At 38.2% G+C, this 12253-nt stretch overlaps 1 protein-coding gene across 23 annotated transcripts in view; it reads right to left on the bottom strand.

The window, feature by feature from the left end:
* The window catches only part of RAP1A (RAP1A, member of RAS oncogene family), an 80446-nt gene that overhangs the window by 36784 nt on the left and 31409 nt on the right, over positions 1 to 12253 (bottom strand). For 13 of the 23 annotated variants that reach the window (XM_042252352.2, XM_060412610.1, XM_060412554.1 and 10 more), the window contains one exon: positions 3089 to 3156. The exons of the other annotated variants lie outside the window; for them this stretch is intronic. The gene's annotated coding sequence lies outside the window, so the exon portion shown is untranslated. The remainder of the gene's footprint in view (positions 1 to 3088; positions 3157 to 12253) is intronic. 23 annotated transcript variants of the gene reach the window in all.

Raw genomic sequence — 12253 nt, 5'->3', positions numbered from 1 at the left:
GGTCACAAACAGTGGGACATGACTGAAGCGACTTGGCACAGTACATTTCTTTACTAAATGACACTTCCTTTTTTATATATTAAAAAGGATCACAAATACTACCATTCTAAAAGAAACTCATCCATCAATTATCCCCAAACAAGTTTTTACTAAAACTTTTAATAAATTATGACTGAGACAATTATTCCATTCGTTGTACCCTTGATATTCTCTACAAATTCAGGTAAAGGATTAAAATGTTTAATCCAACCATATTACTTTTTCAGGAGCAAAATTTCTGGCAAATTTGACCAGTGGTCTTGAAAGGTTTAATACTAGTATGCAACAAATCTGATAATCTACCATTTGAAGTTATTCCTTAAAAAATGTGTTAGTAAGTATACATGTTTCATTTATAATAAACTTTGTAGCACCTGTAGTTTCATCTCTTTTATTATGGTCTCTTTTCTGATCCATCCTAGTAGATCTGTTAATTCTATTAGTCTTTTTCTAAAAATCAACTTTGGCTCTGCTGACCCTTCACTGTTGGCTTCTTTTATATTTCTTTAATATTTACTTTTATGTCTATTATTTCCTTCTTTTCTTTATTCTGTCCTTTTTCTAATTTAGATTGAATGCCTGGCTCTTTCATTTTCAGCCTTTCTTCTTTTCCAATGAGTGTCTCAGAGCCTCCATCAGGGATCTGTTTCTTCTACCTAAAGTGTATCTTTTAGAATTTCTCTTAATGATATTCTACTGGTGGTAAAACGTTTTAATTTTTCTGAAAACTTTATGTACCTACACTCTTAAAAGATATTTTAGCTTTAATAGTTATTTATTCTCAGCACACCATAGTTATTCTTTTCTTTTGGTTTCAGTTTCAATTTTTCCTTTTAATAAACTAGTCTAATAGATCTTTTGAAGGTAATCTGTCTTCTTCAGACTATTTTTAAGATTCCTCATTATGTGCAAATTTAACCATGACATGTTTAGGTATTGTTTTTTCCTCTCCTGTTTAGGATACAGTTCTTGAATTTATGCCTTTTTGCAATTTTAGAAATTCTCAATTATAAACTCTTCAAATATTATTTCTACTTGACTTTTCTTCACATCTGCATTCTGCTTTGATAACTGTTAGATCTTCTTATGCTTTTCTTGTATTGGTTAAGGTTAATACGAGACTGGGCTGATACAGTAAGAGATTCTACTATGGCTTAAACAAAATTCAAGGTTTTTTCCTCTCTCACACGACGGTAGAAAGGGATCGTTCAGGACTGGTTTGGCAGCTCAGCTAAGCTCTTGTATCTTGTTGCTCTGTCATCCTTAGAGTACTGCCCTGTGCCACACAGCTAAAAATAGTCCCCCACCATGCCCACATTCCAGTCTATGGGAAGGAAGAAGGAAGGAGATGGCGTATCTTTCTTCTTGTAGGCATAAACCATAAAGCTAAAACCTATGCACAAATAACTTCCACTTGTATCCAAACTGCTGAACCCGACACACAGTCAAGCCTCACTATCAGCCGCTGCTGCTGCGTCGCTTCAGTCGTGCCCGACCCTGTGCGACCCCAGGGACAGCAGCCCACCAGGCTCCCCCATCCCTGGGAGTCTCCTACCAGAAAGACATTGAGATGGAAGCTATAGCTGGAGAGCAAAGCTTCCGACTAATAGTGATTACTCAGATGGAAAAAGAAATCAAGGGAATTTAGCAATCTCTGCCCCAATTTTCAAATTCTCTTTTCTTCTCTTACATATGGTCCATCTGTGTCTCTGCATTTTGTTTATTTTTCAGGTCATCTTCCAGCTCACACATTCCCTAATCTATTGTTAAACCTATCTATTGAATTTAAATTTTGTATTTGTATTTTTCATTTCCAAAAGTTCTTTTATTCATTTTTTTGTCAAGGCCATTGGTAATTGTTCATAGTCATTCTCCTTCTCACAGCATTATGGTGAAATGTTCAGAAGTCTGAACTTAGGATCCATACTGCCTGACTAGAATCCTGTTCTACTATTTACTAAACTCTGACTAGAACACTGACTACTAAGAATCTGGGAATGACACTATTAAATAGAATATGGGAGACTATCACTCTATCCAAAAATATTCCCCTCAAAAAAAGAGTGAATGCCTATCTTCTTTTAACAACAGAGTAAATCATCATAAAGTACATCAGAGTGGACTGCTTTTTATATGTAGTATAATCTACTTAGATGAATATTCTTCAGCAACTGTTATCATTACAGACAAATAAAACATTTGTAAACCATGAAGAAAATTTTATAGGCAGTGACTAATACTTTCTATGTTGCCCCCAAAAGTTTTTTCCTTAAAAGTTAAGTCTTACTAAATTAACTTTACTAATCTATGCTATTTGGGATTTCTTTGGAAGGAATGATGCTAAAGCTGAAACTCCAGTACTTTGGCCACCTCATGCAAGGAGTTGACTCACTGGAAAAGACTCTGATGCTGGGAGGGATTGGGGGCAGGAGGAGAAGAGGACGACAGAGGATGAGATGGCTGGATGGCACCACGGACTCGATGGACGTGAGTCTGAGCGAACTCCAGGAGTTGGTGATGGACAAGGAGGCCTGGTGTGCTGTGATTCATGGGGTCGCAAAGAGTGGGACATGACTGAGCGACTGAACTGAACTGAATCTATGCTAAGTATATCAATTATAGAATCCTGATGTCAGAATCTTGACATTTCCATAAATAGAGATATTTACCCTAATGTTATTCCCTTAAGGGTATTTCCATATAAATAACATAAACATAATCTGAAAATTTAAGACTAACACTAAAGCAAGTCATAGCAAAATTTTTTTTTAAAAGCATGAATTTAAAGGGGCTTCCCAGGTGGTGCTAGTGGTAAAGAATCTGCCTGTCAATGCAGGAGACATAAGAAACCTGGGTTTGATTCATGGGTCAGGAAGATCCCCTGGAGCAGGGCATGGCAACCCACTCCAGTATCTTGTCTGGAGAATCCCATGGACAGAGGAGCCTGGTGAGCTACAGTCCATAGGGCTGCAAAGAATTGGACATGACTAAAGTGACTTAGCATGCATGCACATGAATTTAAAGTAATTTCTAGAGCAAAGCGGCATACCTGTCACAAATTTCTGAAATCTTTAGAGACTTCACTTCTTATAACCAACGGAAATGTTGTGATCTTTCCTAGAAGGGAAAGTAAAATGATGTGACCAACAATCTCTATAGAGCATTTTATACGTTTTAGTTTACCATATCAAAACTGTATATGATTTCCCCCGCTATAAAGATAAGGAAACCATCTAAGGTTTAACTTGAGTTAACGACTTACGTGCAAAGTAACTAGGAAGCTCTATTCAAACCTATCCTGATAGTAAATGCCATTCTCTTTTCAATGTATTCTGCTTTGTCACATAACAACAACAAAACAATATTAACAGCATATATTTACTGAGAACTTACCACATGCCAGGCACTACCATGAAAAATCCTCACAAAAGTCTTAATGAGGTAGGTACTATAATTTGCCCAAACCACACATCTAGTAAGAGAATCCACACTTCAAACTTTGGCAGCCTGGATCCCGAGTTCACACTCTAAAACGCTAAATCACCTCTACTCTTATATGTGCATAGAAACTTGTAAACACACAGAATACCTCTGAAAGGAAACTGAGCAATTAGGGGACAAGGAAAGATTTTTACTATATGCCTTACATACCTTTCTGAAGGCAACAAAGAGGAAGGGGTTGGAGTAGGAATTCACTACAGACATGGAATTTCATGGTAAAAAAGGTGTTGATTCAAGATAATGAAAAGCCTAATAAAAAAATTATTTTAAATGAGTCCAGGTGGTTTGAGCATTTACAATGAACAGTTGTGAGAAAGCTAGGGGGAAAGAATGAGTACAGATGTGATTTAAATAGTGATTAGGCTAGCAAGCTACCAAAGACCCTGTGAGATAACAGACCTGAAATTTCCCTATCAGATGAAGAAAGTCACTTAAGGTTTTTCAACAGATAATTCGAGGGAAAAACTAGATTATAAAAAAAAAGCTCCTAACTTCTCTGAGAAGAGTGTAGGTAGGAACAAAGGACTGAGAAATTGGAGCAGGGAGTCTAGTCAGGAAAACAAAGAATGGCGCTGGAATTTGAGACACAGAGAGGGTTAGCCTTCAAGTGAGGGGACACAGTTCAGCAACACTGTTGTGAACACCAAGTCAGATAAATCATATATAGCACTTACCACAGTGCCTGGCTAAAAAACAACAACTACTACTACTACTATTACTGCTTTACCACTGTAATTAGAGTTACTGGTATTTGGAAAAGAATTGTGGAAAGGTAATGTAACACAAGAGTATACAGCACTGTCAGATTAGGAACCCCAAATCAGGAGGCAGCATAATAAAATTTATTGATTCTGAACTTTACTGAATTGAAGGGTCATCAGTGCTCTGAAAACTGTTAGCACACAGAGAGAAGTGGAGACAAAGGAACCCAAACTAAGAACCCCTGATCAAAAGAAACCCCTGGCATATCTGGATCCCTGTGTGAGCCTGGGAAAGTTCTTTGTTAATATACGATTTCCTTATTAGGGAAGCATAGCTGGATTAAGATACTGGTTCCTGATAATTAAACAAAATAACGTATTTTAAGTAGGTACAAAATGCTTAAAACATGGGAGAAGTTAAATGCTTTCCCCTCCTAAAGTAAAAACACAGGATCAGCATTTTGGTTTGATGAAAACACTGCCACATTAGAAAACCATTGCTTGGATTCTAGTTTACTAGTCTGTTTGCTTTAAGAACTTCAAATCTATCTTAGCATGGCCAGGTTGTCATGAATTTCTGATTCGCAGAAACTCTGAAGGTTCCTGTGGCCAGAGCATTGGCTCTGTGACAAGAAATAACATAGGCATAGACACCTTTGTCTTTAAAATTTCCTGTACAGTCTTAGTCCTAACCAACTTCTTTATATTTGAGATAAGAGGAGTTCAGAAGAATATAATAAGGAAATTATTTAAAGCTTGCTTTCATGAGACAAATCAATTTGATCAGGTCTAAAAACGGACCAATAAATAAGAACTAAACTTAATCAGGGGATATTGTGTTTTGTGACTAATGCTAAGAAATACACAAAAAATAGATAAATATTGATTTTTAGTTTATAGGATTTTTATATTGAAGAGTAACACTGGGTGAGTGATTTCATTTTCTTGTAACGGAACCAAATGGGGATTCTATAAATGGGAGATCCTAATTTAGCAATTTAGAGTTATGAATTGCTGAACCACTTAGGTTTATAAATGGAATTCATGATAAGAATCAGTTCCAAACATTCTTTTTTTTATGGCCATGAAAACGCTAATAGATTAAGCTACCATAGGTTTATACCTAGACCACTGCAGCAGTGATCCCTTCACATCCAATTTTCCCCTCTCCAATCTTTCTCCCACAGTGAAGATAGAATGATCTCTATTAAAAAGACACATTTCATCATGTTAGCGACCCTTCTCCCAAATCCCTCCAGTTACAATACTTTAGTGATCTGCCACCACGCTTAAGGATAAAGCCAAAATATGTTGACATGGCCTGCAAGAGTCTGCAGTTTGGTCACTAATTCCCACACTAGCATTCTCACAACGTGCTCCCTCTTCGCTCTACACGCTCCAGCCTAACTGGCTTTATACCTTTTTCTCCACTGTGCCATGCTCTCTCCTGACAGACATTGGTCAGCTGGTAAACTGTTCTGGAGAAAAATAAAGCATGAAAGGGGGTACAGGGAGTTCATAGGGCATGAAGATTTGTAATATGAAAAAAGTGATATTGGAGTAAAGACCTAAACGCAATGGTGAAGAACAGAGTCATGTGGACATCTGAAGGAAATGCAAACGGGAAGTCTTGAGATGCCTGGTGACTTCTAGGGAAAGGAGGGCACCGTAATTGGAGGGCAATGATGAGAGGATTCGTAGGAGGTAAGGTAAGAGATGGAACAGCTAAATATGGGCTTTCAGGCTATAGTAAGGACAGTGGCTTTTACCTGATACAACAAGGGAAGTCACAGGACAGTTCTGATCAAAGGACGATAAGTTCCCGCTGAAATTTTAGGCAGACTTCTCTGCTCTGTCGTGTGGTGAAAGGAAGGAGGAGACCAAGCGCAGAAGCAAGGAGAACTATCTGAAGGCAACGAAACCCAGAAGATGGCAACATGGACCAGCGGAAGTGGCAAGAATCAGTTATCTTCCAGATACATTTGAACAGAGGACCTAAAAGGAGTGAAGAGTGAAGGAGAAAAAAGGCTACTAAACAATTAACAGAAGACAGACACCAAACAGAGAACATCAAGCAGGATAAACACCAAAAAATCTACACCTAGGAATATATTCAAACTGCAGAAAATCAAAGACAAAGAGAAAATGTTGAAGAAGCCAGAGGGGGGAAAACACAACTTCTAGAGGAGCAAGGATGAGAATTACATGAGATGTCTCTTCAGAAATTACACAAAAATAAGAGAAGAATGAAGCGAAATGTTTAAGCATTGAAAGAGAAAATCGCCACAAAGCTACAATTCTGCAAATCCAGCAAAATTATCCTTCAAACGACACAGAAATACAGACTTTCTCAAACAAAATTTCAGGGGAATCTGTTGTTTTATATATCTCCTCTGTTCTTGAAAGTTCTTGAAAAGAAGTTCTTGAAGAGAAATAATTTAAGCCAGAAACTTGAAACCAAATAAGAATATATGAAGGTAAAATAAAATCTTTTATTTTTCTTGTTCTTAAGTGATCTAACAGACAACAACTTGAAATAACAGCAGTAATGAATTAGATGATTCCCGCTGATGGATAAGCGAATGACAGCAATGTTATAAGGGATTTTAGGAACTGGAAATAACTCTGTTATAAAGTTCCTGTATTATCTGTGAGGTAGTATAGTGTTACAGGAAACTGGACTTGGATTAGTTATAAATGTATATTTCAAATTCATGGGCAATCACTAAAAAAATGTGTAACTGATATGGTAAAAGAAGAGAAATAAAAAGTGCTCAATTAAAACCAGAAGGTAGCAGAGAAAGAGTAGAAGACAAAAAAGAAACAAGGGCAATGAACAGAAAACCGTCATACCTATGGTAGCTATTAATCCAGCTACATTAAAATCATTAGTCAAATCAAAAGTCTAAATACACCAATTAAAAGAAAGAGGTGTCAGAGTAGATCAAGAAATCCACTTTGAATGTAAAGACACAGATTAAAAATAAAGGGGTGGAGGAAGATATACTATGCTAATACTAATCAAAAGAAAGCTGGAATAGCCATATTAAGTTCAGAGAAAGCTGACTCACGAGCAAGGAAAATTATCAGGGATAGAGAGAGGAATGTATAATGTATATAAGTATGCATAATGATAAAGGGGTCACTTCTACAAGAAGACATAACAGTCCTTAAGGGCTTCCCTTGTGGCTCAGCTGGTAAAGAACCCGCCTGCAATGTGGGAGACCTGGGTTTGATCCCTGGGTTGGGAAGATCCCCTGGAGAAGGGAAAGGCTACCCACTCCAGTATTCCAGCCTGGAGAATTACAAGGACTGTATAGCCCATGGGGGTCATAAAGAGTCAGACACAACTGAGCGGCTTTCATGAATGAATGTGTATGTGCCCAACAACAGTGTCAAAATACATGAAGCAAAAACGGACCAAAGAACAAGGAAAACAGATGAATCTACCATTATAGCCAGAGAGGCTAACACCCCTTTATTAGTAATTGGCAGATACAGCAGCAGAAAACAGTGAGGACACGGCTGAGCTGACCAACACTGCTGAGCTGACCAACACTGCCCATCAGCTGGACCTGATTGATAACATTACAACACCTCATGAACAACAAAACATATATTATTTATAAGGGCATACAGAACATTTAAATAGACCATGTGGGACTTCCCTGGTGATCTAGTGGTTAAGTCTCGGCACTTGCAACGCAGAGGGTCAGCGTGGGTTTGATCCCTGGTCAGAGGAACCAGGATCTCATGTGCTAGTAGGGGGGCGGGGGAAAGATAGACCCCATAATCTAAACTATAAGTAAGTCTCAACAAATTAAAAGAAATTTAAATCACACAAAGTATTTTTTCTGACCAGAGTGGAATCAATAATAGAAAGACATTAAGAAAACCCCCAAATATCTGAAAATTATAACATACCTCTAAATAATTCTTGATTCAAGAAAATCAAAAGGGAAATTAGAACAGAATGAAAACACTAAACAAATGAAAATAAATATATCAAAATTTATAGCCCAGAAATAAACCCTTATATAAATGATCAAATGAATTTTGACAAAGGTATTAATACCATCCAAGAGTTGGACGGTGAAGAAGGCTGAGCGCTGAAGAACTGATGCTTTTGAACTGTGGTGTTGGAGAAGACTCTTGAGAGTCCCCTGGACTGCAAGGAGATCCAACCAATCCATTCTGAAGGAGATCAACCCTGGGATTTCTTTGGAAGGAATGATGCTAAAGCTGAAGCTCCAGTACTTTGGCCACCTCATGCAAAGAGTTGACTCATTGGAAAAGACTCTGATGCTGGGAGGGATTGGGGGCAGGAGGAGAAGGGGACGACCGAGGATGAGATGGCTGGATGGCATCACCGACTCGATGGATGTGAGTCTGAGTGAACTCCAGGAGTTGGTGATGGACAGGGAGGCCTGGCGTGCTGCGATTCATGGGGTCGCAAAGAGTCGGACACGACTGAGCGACTGAACTGAACTGAATGAGGAAAAGGCAGTCTTTTCAACATATGTATTGGGAAAACTAGATATTCACATGCAAAATAGTTAATTGGACTCTGGCCTTACACTAAATATGAAAATTAATTCAAAACAGATCAAAGACCTAGAGGTAAAAGCTAAACTATAAAACTCTTAGAAGAAAATAAAGGGGAAGTTTCATGACACTGGGTTTGGCAATGATTTTTTGGATATGACATTAAAAGTACAGGCAACAAAAGCAAAAACTGATGAATTGGACTACATCAAAATTTAAAACTTCTGTGCACAAGAGACACAACCAACACTGTAAAATGGCTACATGGAAGAAAGTACTTGCAAATCATATATCTGATAAGGGGTTAATATTCAGAATAAAAACTGCTAAAACTGAACAACAACAAAAAAAGCCCAAACAAAATGGGGAAAGGATTTGAATAGACACTCCTCCAAAGATGATACACGGATGGATAATATATACATGTAAAGATACTCAACATCACTAATTCAGTTCAGTTGCTCAGTCATGTCTGACTCTCTGCGACCCCATGGACTGCAGCACGCCAGGCCTCCCTGTCCATCACCAACTCCCAGAGTTCACTGCTCAGACTCACGTCCATCAAGTTGGTGATGCCATCCAGCCATCTCCTCCTCTGTCATCCCCTTCTCCTCCTGGCCCCAATCCCTCCCAGCATCAAGGTCTTTTCCAATGAGTCAACTCTTCACATGAGGTGGCCGAACTATTGGAGCTTCAGCATCAGTCCTTCCAATGAACACCCAGGACTGAGCTCCTTTAGGATGGACTAGGTGAATCTCCTTGCAGTCCAAGGGACTCTCAAGAGTCTTCTCCAACACCACAGTTCAAAAGCATCAATTCTTCAGTGCTCAGCCTTCTTTATAGTCCAACTCTCACATCCATACATGACTAATGGAAAAACCATAACTCTGACTAGATTGACCTCTGTTGGCAAAGTGATATCTCTGCTTTTTAATAAGCTGTGTAGGTTGGTCATAACTTTTCTTCCAAAATTAGCATCTTTTCATTTCATGGCTGCAGTCACTATCTGCAGTGATTTTGGAGCCCAAGAAAATAAAGTCTGTCACTGTTTCCCCGCCAATTTGCCATGAAGTGATGGGACTAGATGCCATGATCTTAGTTTTCTGAATGTTGAGTTTTAAGTCAACTTTTTCACTCTCCTCTTTCACTTTCATCAAGAGGCTCTTTAGTTCATGGAAAGGTAAATCAAAACCATAATGAAATACTGCTTTATATTCACTAGGATGGCTATTACGAAAACAAAACAAATGAAGAAACCAGAAAACAAGTCTTCGTGAGGATGTGGAGAAATCACAATCTTTGTGCACTGCTGGTGGGAATGTGGAAAAAGGTATGGTAATTCCTCAAAAAAGTTAAAAATACAATTACCATATAATCCAGCAATTCCACTTCTGGGTATATACCTAAGAGACCTGAAAGCAGGGATTCAACCACATATTCGTAGTATACTCATGTTTACAGCAGTACTATTCACAATAGGACAAAAGTGCAAACTACCCAAGTGTCCATCAATAGATGAATGGATAAACAAAATGTAGTATGTTCATGGGGATTCCCTGGTGGCTCAGAGGTAAAGAATCTGCCTGCGTATGCAGGAGACCCCGGTTGGATCCCTGGTTCAGGAAGATCCCCTCCCCTGGAGAAAGAAATGGCAACCCACTCCCAAGCAACCCACTCTTGCTTGGGAAATTCCATGGACAGAGGAGCCTAGTGGGCTACAGTCCATGGAGTCACAAAAGTCGAACACGGCTTAGCAACTAAACAACAACAAACAATTGTATGTACATACAATGGGCTATTATTCAGCTTTAAAAGGAAACTGTGATACCTGCTACAACATGGATCAATTTTGAGGCTACAGTAAGTGAAATAAGCCAGTCACAAAAGGATAAATACTGCATGACTCCACATGTATGAAGTATCTATAATAGTTAATAATCAAATTTAAAGACAAAAAGTAGAATGGTGGTTGCCAGAGGTAGGAAGATAACAGATATGGAGTTTCAGTTTGGGAAGATGAAAATAAGTTCTGGAGATGGACGAATAATTTCACAAAGATGTAGATATACTTAGTGCCACTAAACTATACACTTAAAAATGGTTACAGTGGTAAATTTTACGTTATGTGTATTCTATCACAATTTAAAAATAATGTTATTCACCATACTAAGTTAAAATAAATCAAAGGTAGAGGTGCCAGTAAAGAAAGACCAGATGCAACAGCCATTAAAGTAAGGGGAAAGCCAAACATGTGGTTTCTTGGAACAAAGAGAAGAAACTATTTGAAAGAAAAGGAACTGATCGACTGTTAAATGCTGTTGACAAGTCAAGTAAGACAAGGATTGAGAACTGACCACTGGAGGTCACTGGAGACTTGATGAACCATTTCAGTGAAATAACCTAGGGCCCAAGGCCGGACTAGATTCAAGACTGGGAGATGGCAAACTGGAAACATTAGATGACTTTTTCTGAGGCGTTTGCTTAAAGAACAGAGAAATGGGGTGGCCACTATGACGATGGAAAGAGGATTTGGGTTCAGAAGGTGTTTTATTTGTTCTATTTTTACAGTACGTAGAAGTTCAGTACATCACACACTTAAGAACTACTTAGTAATGTTTGTCCAGAATGAACCATTCTCAAGACCAGGTTTTTGCTTGACACTAGAGGGTACAGGGCTGCAATTCTGAATCTTGCTTCCCTCCACCTCCCAAAAGTATGCTATCTTATTTTTCCAAGGTCATTAACTTTTTTTTAGTAAAACTCTTTATCAAATAATACTGCAATAAATGTACAAAAATTTAACGATCTTTTTTGTTCTGTATGTCCAAACATTCTGTTACAATAGATAACACTGCAATGAATCTGCATACATTTTTATCCAGAGTTACCATTTTTTCTTGGGGTAACATTTTCAGATGGATCATTATTAGTTTTAAGGTTAGGAGCTTTCTGAAGGTTCTTCATGGAGATTAATAGTTTTATCAACTTATATTCCCATATCAAGAATACGTGGGTCTTGGGAATTCCCTGGTGGTCCAGCGGTTTGGACTCTGAGCTTCCACTGCAGGGGGTATGGTGTTGATTCCTGGTCAGGGAACTGAGATCCCCTAGGCCTCTACATGGCCAGAAAAAGGAAAAAAAGTCCTATTTCCCCCTAATAATCTTCCCTAAAAGTTTCAACTTAAATTTGCTCATTACAATTTAAATGTTCTTATTTGTCAGCTGCATCATCAAAGATGTATTATGCTGCTTTCAGTTTAAATTTCTTCGATTAACTAGTGAGGTTAAAATGCTTTCCAAATATAAAAGGTATATTCTTCTAGCCTGAGACAGACTTTTTCCAGCCAGATAGCTGGAGCCTAAGGGCTATCTCAATGGTACTTTTAACAGGTTACCATAAGGATTTTAATTCTCAGTGTATGACAACATAAAGCATGATCCCAAATCAGTTAAATATGCACGTTTAG

This window comes from Ovis aries, chromosome 1 (genome assembly GCF_016772045.2).
Source record: "Ovis aries strain OAR_USU_Benz2616 breed Rambouillet chromosome 1, ARS-UI_Ramb_v3.0, whole genome shotgun sequence".
Classification (NCBI taxonomy): Eukaryota; Metazoa; Chordata; class Mammalia; order Artiodactyla; family Bovidae; genus Ovis; species Ovis aries.
The sequence above is the reverse complement of the archived record's forward strand: the minus strand, read 5'-3'. Positions and strand labels throughout refer to the sequence as shown.